Genomic DNA, 18,479 nt, shown 5'->3' on the forward strand with positions numbered 1-18,479 from the left:
CATACCATAAAACTAATACAATGTTTAGTTAGAATTGCTAACAACATCTCTCTGGCTCTAATTTGCTAGCTGTAGCTATTGATAGATCTGATTTGGCCCTGTATTGTAACCTTGGACCAATGCTTTGATCCCTACAAATTTTCTTTTCTGATAAATAGACACAACAATAGTTCTTACCTTTTAGAGTATCACATTAACTTAGTATATGTAAAGCACTTTAGCTATTATTTGCTGCCCCACCATAGGATAAAGAATGACATAATGTGTAATTCTCGGGTGTGCTATTCAACAAGATAAGACAAATTATGTCCCTAGAGCTTCACCACAGCATCACCTTGACTAAAAGTTTTAAGATGACTTAACTTTACAATGAGAGTGGAAAATTATTTAACTTAAGTACTACTATAACACAGACAAGTTTGAACTCAATGCCACAAGAAACACTTGAAATAAAGCTAACAGAGGCCCACCCTAGTGCCAGGCTGGGTCCTGCAGCCTCAGGTACAAGGCTGATAACCACAAACCCATACTCCAAGCCATCTTCCACAGCCCAGACTCTAGCAGACTCAGGATTTAGGTCTGCCCCTGCAGACCCAGATACCAGGCCCACCCATGAAGACCTGAGCTACAGGTTTGCCTAAGTAGACCTTCAGGCCACCCTGCAAACCCAGGCACCAGGCTGGCCACTGTGGACCCAGACACCAGGACCATCCCATTCACAGACCCAGGAACCAGGTCAGCTACTTGAGGACTCCAACAGCAAGCCCATCCATAAATCCCACCAGTTAGCCCACCCAGTATCTCTGGATAGGCTAACTAGTGAAGGTCTTTCCCTGTTGAAGCCAGTTTGCAAAGGTGGGAAAAAGTACTACTTCTTCAAATGCACAGACACCAACACAAGACCACCAGGATCACCACCAAAGGAACAAAATAAAGCACAAGTAATCAACCCTAAAGAAATGGACATCTATGAACTGCTTAAGAAACAATTATAAATAATTGTCTTAAATAAATTCACTGAGTGACAAGAGAACACAGATAAACAACTAAACAAACAAAAATCACAGAAACAATACATGAACAAAATGAGAAGTTCAACAAATAGAAATCATTTTTAAAAATTCTGGAATTGAAGAATACAATGACCAAACTGAAAAATTCCACTGAGATCTTCAACAGCAGACTCAGTCAACCAAAAGAAAGAATCAGTGGTCTCAAAGACAGGTCATTTGAAATTACCCAGCAAGAAAACAACAACGACAACAAAATGACAAAAGAGAGTGAAGAAAGCCTATGGGATTTATGGGACAACATCAAGTGAACCAATACTCACATCATAGGATATTCAAAAGGGGGAAAGAAAGAGAAAGGGGCAAAAAGCTTATTTAAAGAAAGAAATAACAGAAACCCCCGCCAGCCCGCCCCAGTCTGGAGAAGGAAATGAACATTCAGACACATGAAGCCCCCCAAAAAACACAAAAACAGATCTTCACCAAGACATTATATTATTATTATTATTATTTTTTTGAGATGAAATCTTGCTCTGTTGCCCAGGCTAAAGTGCAGTGGCGCGATCTCGGCTCACTGTAACCTCCGCCTCCCAACTCAAGCAATTCTCCTGCCTCAGCCTCCCGAGTAGTGGGGATTACAGATGCCTGCCACTGCGCCCGACTAATTTTTATATTTTTAGTAGAGACAGGGTTTCATAATCTTGGCCAGGCTGGTCTCGAACTCCTGACCTTGTGATCCACCTGCCTCAGCCTCCCAAAGTGCTGGGATTACAGGCGTGAGCCACCACACCTGGCCTCACCAAGATATTATAATCAAATTCTCAAACATCAATGACAAGAAGTTTTTCTTTTTTTTTTTTTTTTGAGACAGAGTCTCGCTTTGTCACCCAGGCTGGAGTGCAGTGGCAAGATCTCGGCTCACTGCAACCTCTGCCTCCTGGGTTCTGGCAATTCTCCTACCTCAGCCTCATGAGGAGCTAGGGCCACAGGTGCCCACAACCACATCCGGCTAATTTCTGTAAAGATTTTTTAAAGTAGTAAACCTCTTTAATAAATGGTGCTGGGAAAACTGGATATCCACATGCAGAAAATGAAATTAGGCCTTATCTTAAACTACATACAAAAACGAACTCAAAATGAATTGCAGACTTAAATGTGGTTGGGCATGGTGGCTCATGCCTGTAATCTCGGTACTTTAGGAGGCCAGGCAGGAGGATTGTTTGAAGCCTGGAGTTCAAGACCAGCCTAGGCAACATCATGAGACCCTCCCTCCCCACCCCATCTGTAAAAAAAAAAAAAAAGGAAAAGAAAAAAAAAAGACTTAAATGTAAGACTTGAACTACTAGAACAAAAGATATAGAGAAAATCTTCTTGACATTGATCTTGGCAATGAATTTTTTATTTTTATTTTTTGAGACAGAGTCTCGCTCTGTCACCCAGGCTGGAGTGCAATGGCGCAATCTTGGCTCACTGCAACCTCCACCTCCTGGGTTCAAGTGATTCTCCTGCCTCAGCCTCCTGAGTAGCTGGGATTACAGGTGCCTGCCACCACACCCGGCTAGTATTTTTAATAGAGATGGGGTTTTGCCCTATTGACCAGGCTGGTTTCGAACTCCTGACCTCAGGTGATCCACCCGTCTCAGCTTCCCAAGGTGCTGGGATTACAGGCATGAGCCACTGTGCCCAGCTGAATTTTTTTAAAAAATTACCCTAAAAGCACAGGCAACAAAAGCAAAAATAAACTAATTGGATGGCATCAAACTAAAAATTTCTGCACAGCGAAGGAAATAATCAACAAAATGAAAAGGTAAGTTATATAATGGGATAAAAATATTTGTAAATGATATATCTGATAAGAGGTTAATATCCAAAATACAAAAGAAACTCTAACAACTCAATAGCAAGAAAACAACCCAATTTTAAAAACGGGCAACAGACCTAAACGGACATTTCTCAAAAGACACACAAATGGCCAACAGGTATATGAAAAGGTGCTCAACATTACTAATCATCAGACAAATGCAAATCAAAACCACAATGAGATATTACCTCACATCTGTTAGAACGGCTATCATCAAAAAGACAAAATATAACAAGCGTTGGTAAGGACGTGGAGAAAAGGGAATCCTTGTCCACTGTTGGTGGGAATGTAAACTGGTATAGCTATTATGCAAAATAACAACCAAAGAAAGGAAATCAGTATATCCTCAAAAAATTAAAAATAGAACTATAATATGCCACAACAATCCCACATCTGGGTATATATTCAAAGGAATAGGAATCAGTATCTCTGATATCTCTACCCCGTTCTTCACTGCAGCACTATTCACAGTAGCCAACGTACAGAATCAAACTACCATCAGTGACAGATAAAAAGATAAAGAAAATTTCACACACACATACACACACACAGGAATATTATTCAGTCTTATAAAAAAAGAAAATTCTACCATTTGTGACAACATATATGAATCTGGAGGACATTATGCTAAGTGAAATAAGCCAGACACAAAAGGACAAATACTGCATAATCTCACCTATACGTAGCATCTAAAAAACTCAAACTCATAGAAGCAGAGAGTAGAGTGGTGGTTGCCAGGGACTGAGGGATTGGGGAAATGGGAGGATGCTGGTCAAAGGGTACGAAGTTTCAGTTATGCAGAATGAATAAGTTTTAGAGATCTAATGTATAGCATGATGATTATAGTTAATAATAATGTATTGTATACTTGAAATTTGCTAAGAGATTTGATCTTCAATGTTCTCACCACAGACCTACACAAAAGGTAACTATGTGAGGTGTGATGGAAATGTACATTAGGTTTACTGTAATCATTGCACGGTATATACATGTATCTAAACATCATATTGTACACCATAAATATATACAATTTTTATTTGTCAAAAACACCTCAATAAAGCTGGAGGGAAAAGAAATCTAACAGTATTTTCCAAGCCCAGTGTTAAGGACCTTCATATAGTTATCTCTTTAATTTTCAAGAAGACCCTTGGATGGTAAAGAAATTTTGTTTTTGCTTTTGTTTTTCCTGGAGAAGGTAACTATGGTGGGGAATTCCTCTAAGAAGGAAACATAATTTCTTCATTTTCTTGCTGGAAATTATTATCAATTGGTCAACATCCTTTCCTGGGGGCTCATTATATCCCTTGTGTTCTAAGTGCCAAGGCTTCAGTGTAATGTATTAATACTAAGTACTGAACTGGGAAGTCAGAAGGCCTGGGGTCTAGCCATACTCTGCATCTAGCTAGCAATAGCAACATGAACAGTCAATTAACATTTCCCTTTCTCTTGCTATCTCCATTTATCTTCAAGATGGGGCAATGAGGTAGACATTTTGGTCTCTAAGTTATCTTCCACTTCTGACATTCTCTGAGCCAAACAGCCTCTACCACTCTGGTCTCATGTGGATGCTATAATTCAGACCTCATTAGCTTGTCCCTCAAGGAAGGCTTAAACAGCAACACAGGGGCAGAAATGAGAAAGTCATTCAACACAATGCCTTCCTGAACACAAATGTTTTGAAAAGGAGGAAGGAGAAATGGGATGGCAGAGGGAGAGGAGTGATTGGCCACTCTGAAGGACAGGCAGGCAGGGAATGTTTATTCATTCTTAGTGAGCAAATGACAACGTGAGGCAGTAATATAGAGAACAGGAAAGCGCTGGATTATACACAGCAACCTGTGACCTAGCTCCTGGTATATGCAGTCTGAAGTCTCAGGTCTGATTGACAGGTTTGCTGCTATTTACCCCATAACCCGGTTTCCACAGAAATCCTAGTTTCTGGAGAAGGTAGGTGGAGGAAAGACAGAGTTAGATATGGTGGGAAGGGTCCTGATAACAGGGTAAGGGACCTCTACTTTTAACCCTGTATAGATAAGTCATTTCCATTCACTGGGTCTCAACTGCTTTATCTGTTAAGTGGTGTTCAGTAGCAGATGATCTGGAAGATTCCTTCTAGGTCTCTGATAGTCTAATGGATACTATCAACTGCTACCGTTTCTTTACATTGGTGTGAAAACTGTTTTCTTTTTTTTTTTTTTTTTTTTTTTTTTGAGAGAGTCTCACTCTGTTGCCCAGGCTAGAGTGCATGGTGTGATCTTGGCTCACTGCAATCTCCAGATTCAAGCGATTCTCCTGCCTCAATCTACCGAGTAGCTAGAATTACAGGTGCATGCCACCACACCCAGCTAATTTTTGTATTTTTGAGTAGAAAGGGGGTTTTGCCACGTTGGCCAGGCTGGTCTTAAACTTCTGAAGGGCTACTGAACGAAAATCAGATAAAAATGTAGGCATGTGGAAATTTTCAGGATGTAATAAATGAGTGATTCTTCATGTCTATCCTATCTTGGGGAGGGATTTCAGTTACCTTAGCAATATATACCATAAAAACTCAATCAATAGTTGTTAACTGATTAAACTTACTATAATGACTAGGCAAGGAACTAGCTGATTATCAAATTTCCTTGCAATGCTAATATCCTCTAATAAATCTTACAGAGAAAACCTATGGAGGCAATGAAGCTGTCTAAGGTAGCATGCATTAATGATTAAAAGCACAGGCTGTAGAGTCAGACAGACCTGTGTTGGATATCAACTCGGCCATTTACTGTGGGACTTCAGGCAAGTTTCTTAATCTATCAGATACTCTGTTTCCTCATCTGCAAAATGAGGAGACTAATACTAGGTACTGTAAAGATTTATTCATTTAAGAAATATTGCATGAACCCGGGAGGCGGAGCTTGCAGTGGGCCGAGATTGCACCACTGCACTCCAGCCTGGGCGACAGAGCGAGCCTCCGTTTCAAAAAAAAGAAAGAAATATACACTGAGGTGGGCGGGGGTTGCTTCCAAGATGGCAGGATAGGAAGAGCTCCAGTCTACAGCTCCCAGCAAGATCGACGCAAAAGACAGGTGATTTCTGCATTTCCAGTGGAGGTACCTGGTTCATCACACTGGGACTGGTTGGACAGTGGGTGTGGCCCACGGAGGGTGAGCCGAAGTAGGGTGGGGCGTCACCTCACCCAGGAAGCACAAGGGATCAGGGAATTTCCCTTTCCTAACCAACGGAAGCCATGAGTGACCGTACCTGGAGGAACGGTACACTCCTGCCCAAATACCATGCTTTTTCCATGGTCTTCGCAACTGGCAGACCAGGAGATTCCCTCCTGTGCCTGGCTTGGTGGGTCACACGCCCACAAGTCTTGCTTGCTGCTAGCGCAGCCGTCTGAGATCAACCTGGGATGCTGGGGCTTGATGGGGGGAGGGGCGTCCGCCATTGATGAGACTTGAGTAGGTGGTTCTATGCTCACAGTGTAAACAAAGCAGCAGGGAAGCTCGAACTGGGCAGAGCCCACTGCAACTCAGCAAGGCCTACTGCCTCTCTAGATTCCACCTCTGGAGGCAGGGCATATCTGAACAAATGGCAGCAGATAGCTTCTAGAGACTTAAACGTCCCTGCCTGACAGCTCTGAAGAGAGCAGTGATTCTCCCAGCACAGTATTCGAGCTCCAATAATGGAAAGACTGCCTCCTCAAGTGGGTCCCTGACCCCCATGTAGCCTGACAGGGAAGGGAGATACCTCCCAGTAGGGGCTGACAGACACCTCATACAAGCGGGTGCCCCTCTGGGATGAAGCTTCCAGAGGAAGGAACATGTTGGCAGCAATATTTGCTGTTCTGCAGCCTCCTCTGGTGATACCCAGGCAAACAGGGTCTGGAGTGGACCTCCAGCAAACTCCAACAGACCTGAAGCTGAGGGGCCTGTCTGTTAGAAGGATAACAAACAGAAAGGAATAGCATCAACATCAACCAAAAGGACATCCACACCAAAACCCCATCCATAGGTCACCAACAACAAAAACCAAAGGTAGATAAAACCACAAAGATGGGGAGAAAACAGAGCAGAAAGGCTGAAAATTCCAAAAACCAGAATGCCTCTTCTACTCCAAAGGAACATAACTCCTTGCCAGCAAGGGAACAAAACTGGATGGAGAATGAGTTTGACAAGTTGACAGAAGTAGGCTTCAGAAGGTCGGTAATAGCAAACTTCTCTGAGCTAAAGAAGCATGTTCTAACCCATCACAAGGAAGCTAAAAACCTTGAAAAAAGGTTAGACGAATGGCTAACACGAATATCCAGTGAAGAGAAGAGCTTAAATGACCTGATGGAGCTGAAAACCACAGTATGAGAACTTCGTGAAGCATACACAAGCTTCAATAGCTGATTCGATCAAGCGGAAGAAAGGATATCAGTGATTGAAGATCAAATTAATGAAATAAAGCGAGAAGACAAGATTAGAGAGAAAAGAGTGAAAAGAAATGAACAAAGCCTCCAAGAAATATGGGACTATGTGAAAAGACCAAATCTACATTTGACTGCTGTACCTGAAAGTGACGAGGAGAATGGAATCGAGTTTGAAAACACTCTTCAGGATACAACCTAGCAAGACAGGCCAACATTCTTCAAGAAATACAGAGAACACCAAAAAGACACTCCTCAAGAAGAGCAACCCTAAGACACATAATTGTCAGATTCACCAAGATTGAAATGAAGGAAAAAATGTTAAGGAGAGCTAGAGAGAAAGGTCAGGTTACCCATAAAGGGAAGCCCATCAGACTAACAGCGGATCTCTTGGCAGAAACCCTACAAGCCAGAAGAGAGTGGGGGCCAATATTCAACATTCTTAAAGAAAATAATTTTCAACCCAGAATTTCATATCCACCCAAACTAAGCTTCATAAGTGAAGAAGAAATAAAATCCTTTACAGACAAGCAAATGCTGAGAGATTTTGTCACCACCAGGCCTGCCTCACAAGAGATCCTGAAGGAAGCACTAAACATGGAAAGGAACAACCGGTACCAGGCACTGCAAAAATATGCCAAATTGTAAAGACCATCAACACTATAAAAAAACTGCATCAATTAATGGGCGAAATAACCAGCTAGCATCATAATGACAGGATCAAATTTACACATAACAATATTAACCTTAAATGTAAATGGGCTAAATGCCCCAATTACAAGACACAGACTGGCAAATTGGATAAAGAGTCAGGATCCATCGATGTGCTGTATTCAGGGGACCCAGCTCATGGGCAAAGACACACATTGGCTCAAAATAAATGGATGGAGGAAGACCTACCAAGCAAATGGAAAGCAAAAAAAATGCAGGGGTTGCAATCCTGGTCTCTGATAAAATAGACTTTAAACCAACAAAGATCAAAAGAGACAAAGAAGGCCATTACATAATGGTAAAGGGATCACTTAAACAAGAAGAGCTAACTATCCTAAATATATATGGACCCAATATAGGAGCTCCCAGATTCATAAAGCAAGTTCTTAGAGACCTACAAAGAGACTTAGACTCCCACACAATAATAATGGGCGACTTTAACACCCCACTGTCAACATTAGACACATCAACGAGACAGAAAATTAACAAGGATATACAGAACTTGAACTCAGCTCTGGACCAAGTGGACCTAATAGACATCTACAGAACTCTTCACCCTAAATCAACAGAATATACATTCTTTTGGCACCACATCGCACTTATTCCAAAATTGACCATATAATTGGAAGTAAAACACTCCTCAGCAAATGTAAAAGAACAGAAATCACAACAAACTGTCTCTCAGACCACAGTGCAATCAAATTAGAACTCAGGATTAAGAAACTCACTCAAAACCGCACAACTACATGGAAACTGCACAACCTGCGCCTAAATGACTACTGGGTAAATAATGAAATGAAGGCAGAAATAAAGATGTTCTTTGAAACCAATGATAACAAAGACACAATGTACCAGAATCTCTGGGACACATTTAAAGCAGTGTGTAGAGGGAAATTTATAGCACTAAATGTTTACAAAAGAAAGCAGGAAAGATCTAAAATCAACACCCTAACATTACAATTTAAAGAACAGGAGAAGCAAGAGCAAACAAATTCAAAAGCTAGCAGAAGGCAAGAAATAACTAAGATCAGAGCAGAACTGCAGGAGATAGAGACACAAAAAACCCTTCAAAAAAATCAATGAATCCAGGAGCTGGTTTTTTGAAACTATCAACAAAATACACAGACCGCTAGCTAGACTAATGAAGAAGAGAGAGCAGAATCAAATAGATGCAATAAAAAATGATAAAGGGGACACTGATCCCACAGAAATACAAACTACCATTAGAGAATACTATCAACACCTCTACGCAAATAAACTAGAAAATCTAGAAGAAATGGATAAATTCCTGGACACATACACCCTCCCTAGACTAAACCAGGAAGAAGTTGAATCTCTGAATAGACCAGTAACAGGTTCTGAAATTGAGGCAATAATTAATAGCTTACCAACCAAAAAAAGTCCAGGAACAGACGGATTCACATCTGAATTCTACCAGAGGTACAAAGAGAAGCTAGTACCATTCCTTCTGAAACTATTCCAATCAATAGAAAAAGAGGGAATCCTCCGTGACACATTTTATGAGGCCAGCATCGTCCTGATACCAAAGCCTGGCAGAGACATAACCAAAAAAGAGAATTTCAGACCAATATCCTTGATGAACATTGATGCAAAAATCCTCAATAAAATACTGGCAAACCGAATCCAGCAGCACATCAAAAAGCTTATACACCATGATCAAGTGGGCTTCATCCCTGGGATGCAAGGCTGGTTCAACATACGCAAATCAATAAATGTAATCCATCACATAAACAGAACCAATGAGAAAAACCACATGATTATCTCAATAGATGCAGAAAAGGCCTTTGACAAAATTCAACAGTCTTTCATGCTAAAAACCCTCAGTAAACTAAGTGTTGATGGAATGTATCTCAAAATAATAAGAGCTATTTATGACAAACCCACAGCCAATATCATATTGAATGGGCAAAAACTAGAAGCATTCCCTTTGAAAACTGGCACAAGACAAGGATGCCCTCTCTCACCACTCCTATTCAACATGGTATTGGAATTTCTGGCCAGGGCAATCAGGCAAGAGAAAGAAATACAGGATATTCAATTAGGAAAACAGGAAGTCAAATTGTCCCTGTTTGCAGATGACATGATTGTATATGTAGAAAATCCCATTGTCTCAGCCCAAAATCTCCTTAAGCTGATAGGCAACTTCAGCAAAGTCTCAGGATACAAAATCAATATGCAAAAATCACAAGCATTCCTATACACCAAGAACAGACAAAGAGCCAAATCATGAGTGAACTCTCATTCACAATTACTACGAAGAGAATAAAATACCTAGGAATCCAACTTACAAGGGATGTGAAGGACCTCTTCAAGGAGAACTACAAACCACTGCTCAACGAAATAAAAAAGGACACAAACAAATGGAAGAACATTCCATGCTCATGGATAGGAAGAATCAATATTGTAAAAATGGCCATACTGCCCAAGGTAATTTGTAGATTCAGTGCCATCCCCATCAAGCTACCACTGACATTCTTCACAGAATTGGAAAAAACTACTTTAAATTTCATATGGAACCAAAAAAGAGCCCACATAACCAAGACAATCCTAAGCAAAAAGAACAAAGCTGGAGGCATCAAGCTACCTAACTTCAAACCATACTATAAGGCTATTGTAACCCACAACGCATGGTACTGGTACCAAAACAGACATATAGACAAATGGAACAGAATAGAGGCCTCAGAAATGACACCACACATCTACAACCATCTGGTCTTTGACAAACCTGACAAAAACAAGCAATGGGGAAAGGATTCCCTATTTAATAAATGGTGCTGGGAAAACTGGCTAGCCATATGTAGAAAGCTGAAACTGGATCCCTTCCTTACACCGTATACAAAAATTAACTCAAGGTGGATTAAAGACTTAAATATTAAGATCTAAAACCATAAAATCCCTATAAGAAAACCTAGGCAATACCATTCAGGACATAGGCATGGGCAAAGACTTCATGACTGAAACACCAAAAGTAATGGCAACAAAAGCCAAAATACACAAATGGGATCTAATTAAACTAAAGAGTTTCTGCACAGCAAAAGAAACTATCATGAGAGTGAACAGGCAACCTATAGAATGGGAGAAAATTTTCACAATCCATCCATCTGACAAAGGGCTAATATCCAGAATCTACAAAGAACTTAAACAAATTTACAAGAAAAAATAAACAACCCCATCAAAAAGTGGGCAAAGGATATGAACAGACACTTCTCAAAAGAAGACATTTATGCAGTCAACAGACATATGAAGAAATGCTCATCATCAGAGGTCATCAGAGAAATGCAAATCAAAACCACAATGAGATACCATCTCACGCCAGTTAGAATGGGGATCATTAAAAAGTCAGGAAACAACAGATGCTGGAGACAGTGTGGAAAAACAGGAACATTTACACTGTTGGTGGGAGTGTAAATTAGTTCAACCATTGTGGAAGACAGTGTGGCGATTCCTCAAGAATCTAGAACTAGAAATACCATTTGACACAGCAATCCCATTACTGGATATATACCCAAAGGATTATAAATCATTTTACCATAAAGATACCTCCACATGTATGTTTATTGCAGCACTACTCCTTTAAAAAAAGGAAAGCTAGGTGTGAAGTTTGGGAAATCAGGGGCAAAGTGGAACCCACAGGGACAAACTGGATGCCATGTCTGTCTTTAATCACCTCTAAGCTTGATAATGCAGGTGACTTGCAGAAGCTGGAGTTCTTAGCAACACAACTACTCAAGCACCTGGCCCAGGACTCAGAGAAAATAAAGGAGAAGATCATCAGGAGTTGGAGGAACTGCAGGCCCAGGTGCTACCCCATGCCAACAGGTAAGCCAGCAGATCAGTAACAACGCACATGAGCCACCATGGTGCCTGGTACCCAGCACTGACTTTCAGAGCATAAAAATGCTGCTTCACATCTACCTCCCCAATCTTGTGTTACTTTTTCTTGTAGCTTACCCTAATCTAGAACCATGTAGGAAGGAGATTCTAGGAAAGTTCGTTTCAACTTAGCTAGATTAATATAATACGAAACTAGTAGAGTCTACTCCTTGTCAGCCTGGGATGCATACACACTTCTTTTAACCACACTTAACTTCCAAATAAAGAGCAAAATAATGCTTTCCCTTCACAATACACAATTGTCCCTCATGCAACTAAAAATGTGCTATCCCTCTCCCCGAGAGAGACTATAATGTCCCTTTATTCATCTTTGGGTGATAATCATTCTTTTCCTAGCTGAGTCACTCTCTCCTTTGATATCTTGTTATTTAATTCTGTCCTGGTTATTTGTTGCTAAACAACAAACCAATCTAAACCTATAGGAATAAAACAATGACCATCACAGATTTCATGTGTTAGGAATTTGGAAAAGGCACAGCAAGGATGTTGGGATGACTCCAACAGTAGAGGTTAGGAATAGCGGGAGCCACAGAATCCACTTTCAAGGTGGCTTCTTTCCTCACATTTTGGGCACCTGGCTTGGGATGGCTGAAGGACAGGCTCATCTGGGACTAATGAAGAACCTGCATGTAGCCTCTCCTTGCAGTCTTAGAGTAGCAGAACTATTTACAAGGCCACTCAGAGCTCCAAAGTGAGTTTTCTAGCAAACAAAGTAGAAATTGCATGATCTTTCATGATGTAGCTTTGGAAGTCACGTAGTAGCACTTACAGCATACTCTGTCAGTTGAAGAAGTTACAAACCCTCCCTGATTCAAGGGGAGAGAACATAAATTCCGTCCTTCAACAGGAGAAGCATCAAAGAATTTGAGGCCATGTTTTAAAACCACCATCTGGGACTTTATCTCATCTAGTTCATGCTTATACACAACGTGTGGTAGCTAGTTCACCCTTTGGTCATTATTTAGCATCATTTTCATTCATATTCATTTCTCACCTCCATTAATTAATAAGAGTGCTGTCTATGAGAATATTATTAAAAGTGCCTTCCTTTCCATGCTTCCCAAAGTCTCTTGGAAAACTACCCATCCTTCAAAGCTAAGCTTACATTCTAATTTTTCTACAAACTTACCAATTACACGTAATCCCTTGACTTAAAATGCCTTGGCTTCAGACCCCAGCTTTTACCAACAGTCTCATGGCATATATGATTCCTAATGGCTTTAGCTGACAATAATGAGATGAGTGGTTGACCAACTACAGTAGTAAACAGTGATTTAAAAAATGTCTTAGGCTCCATCCTGGCTAACACGGTGAAACCCCGTCTCTACTAAAAATATAACAAATTAGCCAGGCATGGTGGTGGGCGCCTGTAGTCCCAGCTACTTGGAAGGCTGAGGCAGGAGAATGGCGTGAATCCGGGAGGCGGAGGTAGCAGTGAGCCGAGATTGTGCCACTGCACTCCAGCCTGGGTGACAGAGCGAGACTCCGTCTCACAGAAAAAAAAAAAAAAAAAAAAAAAAGCCTTAGGCTGATTCATGAAATAGAGAAACACATTTGCTTCTGAATTGAAAAACAATTTTTGTCAAGGTATTTTTTTTAGGCCAGACGCGGTGGCTCATCCCTGTAATCCCAGCACTTGGGAAGCCAAGGTGGGTGCATCACTTTGAACTCAAGGGTTTAAGACCAGCCTGGGCAATATGACGAAACCTGTCTCTACAAAAAAATATAAAAATTAGCACAGATGTTGGCTCGCACCTGTGGTCCCAGCTACTCAGGAGGCTGAGGCTGGAGGCTCGCTTGAGCCCTGAAAGCAGAGGTTGTAAACCACGATCACACCACTGCACTCCAGCCTGGGCGACAGAGTGAGACCTTATCTCAAAGAAAAAAAAAAGATATTTGTCTACTGTAAAAGATTTCAGAATAGACACAGTCAAATAAAAAGGAAGATAAATAATTGGCAAAACATCTGACTTGAGATGAAAGCTGAAAGCGTGAACCATGCCTGACTTGGAGGAGCGGTTTATAATCTTGACTTAACCATCATTCTGGAACCACTTAGGTAGTGTTTTGGTGGTTGCCTATACCCGGCTCATAATGCAGCCTCTCTTTTTCTGAATAATCAGATCACTTATAGCCAGAACCATTCATTTATGTATTAAACAAATAACTACTGAGTGCCTTCTATGGCTCAGGTAATATTGTTCTATGTTGTTTAAGAGCACAGTAGTGAAAAAGACACAGCCTCTGACTTCAGAGGAGAGTGAAAGAGACAAAAACAAAAAAACCCAATAACTTTATAATACAGAACCTTATGTACAACAACAAGGGGAGACTGGAAATAAGAGAGGTCAACAAAATGCACTTAACCATAAAAAACTTGTTTCGCCCTTGGTCTCATGTCTTAATCTCCCTCAATGTGACTGTAAGCTCCTTGAAGGCAGAAACCACCTTTAACATGTCTGCATACTCCCTAGTAACCAGCTCAGTGACATGTGCCCAATAACCCATCACTAAACATTTGTTAATAGCTTGACTGATCAATTTCACTGAAATGAAATGAGGCTATGGAGGTTAAGAGTGTGTTTGCATTATCTTTTGCCTTCCTTGGAGGTTTTTGGTTGTTCATCTTTGCGTTAACTCATCACCACCAATAAATAAGGATGTCTGATGTACCATTTAATGCTTGCTAAATTTATGGATAGGAGGAAAAATTTTGAGCTTCTATTCCTTGACATGCAAGAGCTCTGTGGTGACAATTCTTCTCTGCTAGCTAGTGGTGCAATGGACTAAGAAGGGAGTTTGGCTCTGTCACTTAATAGGTGTTACTTAATCTCTTGGGAACTTTGATTCCTCAGCTCGAAGTAAGACCAGTGTTCCCATCCACCTTACTCAGTAGGTACACTTTTGTTTTACAGCTAGTTTGGGTGCAGGGGGAGATGTAACACCCTATTTATAAACGGATGGAATGTGGCATGGCATCTTCCTTTGCTTCTGTTGTTCCACAGTAAATTCCCAATATTTACGGGGTTTTAGTCCCAGTGAATTATTTCCCTCAAAAACCAGGCAGGATAATAATGAACCACTTTCTTGCATTTTCCATCAAGACAGCTCTTTGTGAGTTCTAAATGTTCTATCTAGATTCAAAGAAGCTGGTTTCTTCATGAGTGGTTGGAATAAGACTTTTCTTGGAAGCTACTGAATATGGATTAGTTGGATTGTTTCATAGGAAATAAAAAGCAGGCTCTAGGGTAACTACTTCAGCACTTAATTGGGTTAGCAAAGAGCTGCAAATGAGAGATTTTCCCGTAGGAGGGAAAGGATGTTTATAGCTTCCACCCCCTTAGGTGATGCATTTTAACCTAAATGTTACTCTTCCAATGCAGCCTTTAATTTAGTAAGCATTACAAGAATCTATTGGAGCAGAAAAGGTCAGGTTGAAAAATTAACACATCACTGTAGTTAATAAGAACCCAGCCTCTTATTAGATACAAATGAAGAGCCCTCCAACTGCCCAACAGACTGTTGAAGTCATGTTTGTTGCAGCTCCAAAGTAGTTGAATCTTTACTGCTTAGAGGCTGGACCAAGGAAACTGCCCAGGCACTCAAGCCAGAGTTAGCAGGGGCTCATGGCCTGCACTTTATTCAGGTACCCCTATCTTTTCCTCTCAGAAATGCTGTGCATGTCACAGGGTGGATATCCCTCTGCTTGGGACTCCCTTGGGAAGTGTTTTCTCTAACAAAGACAAACATGCCATGCCTGTCACCAGTGGCAGATTGTGGACTGTGTAAACCACTCCAGGAGAGGGAGGCTGAGAGGCTCCAGGCCATTCAGATTTAGCTCTAAGTTATGGTCTTTGTTGTCTTTCCACATTCAGACTGAAATGTGATTCCCCTAGCTTTCTTTTTTGGAAAATACCGGTGATGAGTTCCGTGACTAGAAAGAAAAGCTGTTGACAGAAAAGGCTTCTGATAGGGAAGGGGCTTCTTCATGTGTTCTCAAAGGAGACAACTGCTTCAAGCAAGCTGAGGCAGGATGCCAGGTCTAGGAATAAGAGGTCCAGATCACAAAAGGGTCATCTTTAACTATGGATTAGGCTGGGCGTGAAGCAGTTTCCTCTGCAAGAGCAGTACCATGCACACAGAGTTTAGGGCCAGGCAGACATGCATGAGTTCTTCTCCACGACTTACTGTGTAATCTTGGGCAAACTGCTTGGCCTCTCAGAACATCAGTTTCTGCAAGTTGTGAGAAATAAACAAAATTAAGAATGTAAGGCATGTAACACAGTGTCTGAAAGTAAGAGTTCTATATGAGTGGTTTGTTATTGATTTGAAAACAGTATTCCTTCACCCAGCACAAATGATGTTCCTTGTGTGCCAGGCCCTGTATGAGGGACAGGTCCTCCTCCTTGACCTCAGGGAGTTCACTGTTCAATAAACCATGTAAGTATATCTTCAGCACAAAGCACACCCCACCACCACCACTCTTCCCTAGAAGAAGGGCCAATTGCATACTAACTTCACTTTGTTGAGTAGCTACGAGTCTTGCAGGTCATCCCCCTTTGAGTAGCCCTCCAGACTCAGCCACTTCTACCTTCAATTCACCCATAATTCTCTATCTGTACACTTAGCAAACTAAGTTATTATTGTTTGTTAATCCTTTGTCTCCTCCTGTGAGGTCCTAAAGGATGAGGATTATCTATTCATTTGATCTATTCATCTGATTATGTATTCATCTCTGTAACCCAAATGATTAACAGATCATTTGATCTCTACATTTGATCGTTTATTCATCTCTGTAGGCCAAGGGTTTCATGCATTACTCAGCACAGGCACACAGAGATTCAATCCTATTGCTGAGTACATTGATTTCCAGCTGGGAATTTTTTCTGAGAAAATAGCCCTGCCTTCCATCTTTGAAGAGCCTCTTCTGGGCCCTGGTTTGGTTGGTCTTGTCATTTTCTATTATTTTGGTTCTAGCCTCAGTTTCCTAGTCTCTATAAGGGGCTAACGGAACCTCCTTCATTGGGAGTTTATGATGATGACTGGAGACAATGCAGCTTCTCCGTGTCCAGCACAGTTCTAGGCACAGAGCCAAATACCAAAAAAAAGTTGATTCCATTTTTGCTCTCAGTCCAGTCTCGTTGCCAATATAAGAAGACTAAAAATACAAGACAGAATATGAGTGTCACATGAGTGGCACAGACATTCTTCCAACTTGCACCTAGCCTCTGCCATATGCCACAGAATTGGCTGAAATGGGAGAATAAAAACATGCATAAAACAGTTCCAAGAAAACAGTGGCAAGTGTTGGACAAAAAGATCTCAGGAAGAGGGTGAAAAGCCTTTTACCCAGATCCTCAGTCCGGGACTGTTGGAGCTGTCTTTAGCACCAGGCTGGAAAGCAGAAGGCTGTCCCATAATTGATCTCCCCTAGCTGTTCTGGAAACACACACACACACACACACACCAATCACCAAGTTCTTCAGCATTTATTATGTTTCAGACACTGCTAAATGATTTACAGGTATTATCTCACTGAACTCTTAGAACAACTATGTGAGGTGGATATGAACTTCCCTACTTTACAGCCGGCCACTTTGAGGCTCAGAGAGGCACCATAGCTTGAACACAGTCAAGCAACAAGTAAAGGGTGGAGGAATCCACCTGCTAGGAGTTTACTGGCCGACTGGAAAGCAGTGAGAGGGTGGACCAGCACAAAGCCGCGGGGGGCTGGTAATGAGACAGGACAGTTGGGTTCAAACCTGGGTCGCACGATCCCCAGATCCCTAGGAACCGACGCAGAAGCAAAGAAAAAAAAGGGGTGCAGGCTGGTGGGGAGGGGGTGCCCGGGAGGCCGGGAGAGAGGAGTCCCGGTGGTTGTGCGCCTTCCTCGTCCCCAGTGCACAGGTCAAGCCTCTCCCCTCCCGCCCTCTCACCCTCCCAACCTTATTTAGAAACCGTGTCCCCGAGACAGGAAGGGCGGCGGGCCGAGAAGCACGGAGAGTCCCGGTCTCATTTCCTTTCGAATCCCCCTGTGGAATTTCATTTCACACGGTGAGGAAATCAGAGCGCGAGACCGTCGGCGGGTCTGCAGCTCCGCAGCTCTGGGGCGCCTCCCCACTGGCGGCTGGAGGTGGGCGGCTCCCGGCGCAGGTCGGGCGAGTTTGGGGGCGGGGAGAGGCCGGGCCGGATCGCCGCTAGTCCGGAGTGAAAATAGCTGTGGACTCGCGCAGTACCAGGCACCGTGCTAAGTCTTCTACACTTTATCTCTAATCCTCCCAAGTGACTTTACAGAGGAGACTGACGCTGAGAGGTTGAACAATTTGCTCAAGGTCACACAGCCGGGACTGAACGCCACAATCGGTGTAAATCCAAATCCCCAGTTCTTTGTGTACGCTTCTCTGCCTGACGGGAAGGTGGCCATGGGCCTAGGTTACAGCTGAAAGGAGACAGAAAGGAAAGGGGGCAGATGGAACAGGGCGCACTTCTCACCTGCGGGAGGAGGGGGCAGGACGGCGCGGCTGGAGCCACTGGGCTGCGTCCCTGCTTGGCCCCTGCGCGCCTAGATCCGTGTGGGAGGAAAGCA

General features: G+C 42.2%; 1 long non-coding RNA gene across 1 annotated transcript in view; it reads right to left on the reverse strand.

Moving 5' to 3' along the window:
- LOC115838593 overlaps nt 1-18,471 on the reverse strand; it is a 59,737-nt gene extending 41,266 nt beyond the window's left edge. The window contains exons 1-2 of the long non-coding RNA XR_004033625.1: nt 18,386-18,471; nt 16,082-16,126 (exon numbers count right to left, since the gene is read on the reverse strand). This is a non-coding gene — a long non-coding RNA (uncharacterized LOC115838593). The remainder of the gene's footprint in view (nt 1-16,081; nt 16,127-18,385) is intronic.
- Nucleotides 18,472-18,479: the final 8 nt, after the last annotated feature.

Source organism: Nomascus leucogenys, chromosome 15 (genome assembly GCF_006542625.1).
Source record: "Nomascus leucogenys isolate Asia chromosome 15, Asia_NLE_v1, whole genome shotgun sequence".
Classification (NCBI taxonomy): domain Eukaryota; kingdom Metazoa; phylum Chordata; class Mammalia; order Primates; family Hylobatidae; genus Nomascus; species Nomascus leucogenys.